Raw genomic sequence first — 4,950 nt, forward strand, 5'->3', positions numbered from 1 at the left:
ATATATTTTAATTTGCTTGGTCCCACGACTATAAGAAAAGACATGGGGGTGTGGCTGGTTGAACATGATGATGTTGATCTTCATGATGATGATGATAACCATTATGTTGAATGAATGATTTTCTTCTTCTTTGGATTATGGGACGAAATGATGGAGGAAGGCAGGGTCTATGATTGAGCACACGGGAGAGTACGCTTCAAGACATCTCTCTGTCCTCTGGTCTACAGACCTCATCATTAATCAAAACCTTCCTTCAATTTCCTTTTTCTTTTCTTTTTTCTTGGTTTTGGCAAAATGTTTCGGGGTACTTGTTAGAATAATTTGAAAATCGTTATTTTTTTTGAAATATGTGTAAGTTAAAAAATGTATAATACTGTTTAAAATATGAAAATATAAATTTGAACTCACTCATCAAATATGCGGGAATTTTTTGCTTCCACAACAAAGTTAAGAATTAATTTTTTTTTTTCTTGAATATGGAAATTTATTACTAAACAAAAAAAAACAAACAAAACAAAACAAAGAGTTACGGAGAGGTTATCCTATTTATTTTATCTATAGCATAAAGACAGAGAGGGAGAAATTATAAAAAAAAAAATTTAGCTTTTAACTTTTTGTTTTTTATCTCAATTTTTTAAAAAAAATTTAACAATTTTATTTTAAATAGTTAGCTTTAAACTTTTGTTACACGCTTCATGTAAAAATTATTAAAAATTATATTTTTTTTTTTATACATACTATATAAATAAACTATGGTGGGCAAAAATAAGTCAAACTTGCTTTTTTCCTCATACAATTAATTTATAGAGGTGGGATATTAATCAACCTTTAATACCCCTATTGAAACGTGTTTGATTAACTAAAAAGGAAAGGGTCAATGCTAAGCATAAATGTATAAGATGAAAGTTGGTTGAAAAGAGCCTCGTGAGGCTTATATTATGTTCCTCGAGTTTGATCCGAAGTGCTAGTTACACTTGTTCTTGTCTTACAATTACACTCTTATCTTCTTCTTTGTTCTCAACCTTCCACTTGGAGGGTTTAGGTTTGTTTTCATTGATACTTGTACCATCAAAACTTCATTGAAAGGCTTCTACACCAGGCGATGAGCAGTGCTGACACTGTTCAGGGGTCATTTTCTCATTAATTTGGCAAGCTAAGTGGGTTCAAATCATTAAATGCAGAGGTAATGGATGCTTTACCTGCACTATTTCCTTCTTTACTTGCCGACAAATCTTCCTCCTCTTCCTCGGTTTATGCCTAATAGTCTTTAGAACTGGTCTTCGGCCCTTCTGAGGACATAAGAGTATCCTCGGAGTCCTTGGGCATTATAGTCTCCCTAGGCTTGTGATGCATTGTTTATATTTTCCCAAGGGTGCGCTATCAGTGCCTTCCGAGGTTTGTTTTTCTGACATTGGACTTCTCACTTTTGACCCTGTCCTCAAATTCTCGTCCTCCCACATAAACTATGGGAATTTGCAAAATAGATACTTCATATCATCAATAATATTTTACATTTTGGATAAGAGAACATTAAAAATATCAAAATATTACAATGTTTCAAATTTTAATTGATATTACATTGTTGTTGTTGATATGACATTACTATTTTGTAATAATTAATTTGAATTTAATCGATAAACTTAATTAATCTATTTTAAAGTGAGAAAACCTAATACATGGGATTGAAGCTAGCCTAGAAAGAGCAACCCAAGGCAATAAGTTGTGAACCAATTTGCAACTCTATTAATATACAAAACATCTCAAACCAGAGACTTTCAAGAAAACCTCAATGCTTAGGATAATTTTTGTTGTCTTCCAATCTTGTTTCTCGAAGTCTTTTAGAATAGCCAATGTTTCCAATTGAGAATCACTAATAAAAATAAATAAATAAACAATACATAAAAATTAAAATTAAAAAAAATAAATAAATAAATAAAACACACACACACACAAAACAACAACAACATATTAAGCCAAGTTTCTCTTTCACCACTTAAAGGATTGCCTTTGCTTCTGCCCACAATAGAATCCAATTGCTTCAACACTTGCCAAGCATAATGAACTCTTCTTGAATAGTCTCTACAGATGGCTGCAATGAAGACTCAGTTCTAAGGGTTGCATCTAGTTTAATTTTCCACCAACCATGTGGAGGATAGAGTCCCCAACTGAGTTTGCTTTCAAAAACTGCACCTACACCTATGACTTCCAAGTATTAGAATGGATCATTATTGCCAATTGAATAAGGCCAATGACTTTATCTTTGAAAAAAAAAATTGATTTCTTATTAAAGTTTAAACTTAAGTTTTTTTTTTCTTTAAATACGACAAAATTTCAATTGATAACATGACTAACGTCCACCCTATAATAATTATTTTCATCAATCTAAAACATTAATCAGTTTTTGGTGTCCTCTTTATGATATTAGAGATTTTATTAATTAAACTAACTTGAATACATTTTTTTTAGTAAATAGTTACCATACTTATGTTATTATATAAATAAACATAAACATAAAAACATTTATGTTTATTAAACTATTGTTGTTATTATTATCATTATCATCATTGCTGTTCTTATTATTCATATTATTATTAACTTTCTCTTTCAAAAGTCTTTAAAACTTTTTCCCACCCTCTAAGCACACTACAAGATAAGCCATTTGGCTTAACAAAATAAGAAAAGTTGCTTTCAAAATCCCCACGTAACTAGTAGAATTATAGTGAAATAATTTAGATTAAATACAACTTTTTGGAAGGTCTCCTAAAATATGTAATAATTTCTCATTATATATATATATATATAATTTAATTGGTTTTAAACTCTTCAATTTTTGCACCCAATAACTCACTTGCCACAAAAATTTAAAACTTAAATGGATATATGGCAGAAAATTGAAATCCAATTGAAATCTATTTTGGAATCTAATTAGATTTGAACTCTTCGATTTTTACACTTAATAATTCACTTGGCACAAAATTAAAAATTAAATAAGAGATGTGGCACAAAATTAAAAATCCAATTAAAATCTAATTGATTTTTCTCTAAGTTTTAACTATATATATATATATATATATACATACACACACAAACAATTATGTTATTGTTACTGTTAATGTTGTTGTTTTTGTTTGTTGTCGGCATCGTCTCTCTCTATTAAAAAAATGATCAGTCTCTCTCTATCAAAAAATTAGTCAGTAGTTAGGCAATTTTGTTAATTCCCACCGTGCCCCCCCCCCCCCCCCCTCTTTTTTTTTTCTCTAAACTCATTACAAGAAAATCCTTATTGCATAAAAAAGTAATAAATTTTTCTTTATTGTTGTTTTTGTTTGTTGTCATCTCTCTATCACAAAACTGGCTAGTAGTTAGGCAATTTTTGTTAAATCCTTAATTCCCACTCATTTCAAGAAAATCCCTATTGCATGCAAAAATAATAAAATCTACTTTCAAAAGGCGAAGTAATTTAACAGTACTTTAGTGCATTAGCATCATAGCTAAGATCTTTAGTTTTAAATTTTTTTTAGGGGCCTTTTTTCTATTTGTCAAGTCTGAATTCTAATTTTAAGACTTGGTTTTTTCTAGGCCTGAATAGAGTTATGGGTACAGTTGCAATTGGTTCCACAGCAAGATAAGAACCATTCTGCGGAACCAACCTAGGCACAGACAACGAATCTAAGAAACTATCAAGATATAAAGCAATAATGTTGAGTAACACACTAGTAGTTATTTAGACGCATTGTGGTTCAGTCAAGCCCAGATCCAAATTATGAATCTAATGGGACTTGGGCTTATTAGGATTGAGATAGAGATACCATGAGTGTAGAGAGTTAGGCTTGTTCCCACCATGACCAAATGAGGACTTTCTACTGAACCAACCTATGCACAAACAAACCAATTCAACAACCAACAAATATATGCAGTCACAGGATATAACGTTAGATTATAAAACAATATTACTCCGCAAATATCAATTATTTCCAGCCGCAAAACCAGTACAGGTTTTCAACAAAGGGGTTAATCCATAAGGCCTTAGGCCCCATGGATTGCTATTTGAGTGACCTGAGTTTCTTCTTTTACTTATGTGTTGTTCTGAGATGTTAAAACTCCCACTCGTAATGTGCTTTCCTTGTTTAGTGCCTTCCTTGTATACTCATGGCTGGGAAATGGATATTACATTTTGGTTTGGGTTTTATATAAAAACTAGGTGAAAATCTTAAATTTTTGTTATCAACAAAATCTTATTTACGGTAACTTATTTGCGTAGCATTAATAATATATGTGTATTAGTAATTCTAATATTGATTGTGTAACAAACCGCTAAAAATTAGTTTATACTCCCAAAAAAAAAAGTTACATTATTTAAAAAAAGACAAAAAATAAATAAGCAAAAGTCAAACGCAATCTAAGTATTGCAACCACTTCTTATAGGTTGAATTATTAGTCAAAGACCTATTTCAATGTAACGAACTCGACAGTTGCATAAATCTCCACCTCAATTGGAATTCTTTAAAAGACAGGGAAAATATGCATATACCGCCTTCTTAAAAAATAATGAATATTTTGAATTGATTCATTTAAGAAGTTTGTATACATCATAATATATGTATGAAATATTAAGACTGTGTCTGTTTGTTTCGGGAGTTAATGAAATTGGGAAAATATTTTACACCCTAATGCATGTTTGGATGCACATGTAAAATAAAGTCAAACTGAAAATAATAAAATTTGACCTTAAAATAATGCCCTGGAACTGTAAAATGTTTTACACATCTCATTTACCTTCAAATCATTTTCCAAACTCACACACTCGAAGAGAGAGAGAGAGATCGTTGCCGCCCCCTAGATCGGAGCCTTGTCATCTTGTTCTCGTTGCCGCTGCCCTATAGCTCGTCTCCTCCACCTCTCGATCTCATCACCAACACCCTCTAGATTGACCCACGTATGACCGATCTC

Source organism: Quercus lobata, chromosome 7, assembly GCF_001633185.2.
Source record: "Quercus lobata isolate SW786 chromosome 7, ValleyOak3.0 Primary Assembly, whole genome shotgun sequence".
Lineage (NCBI taxonomy): Eukaryota > Viridiplantae > Streptophyta > Magnoliopsida > Fagales > Fagaceae > Quercus > Quercus lobata.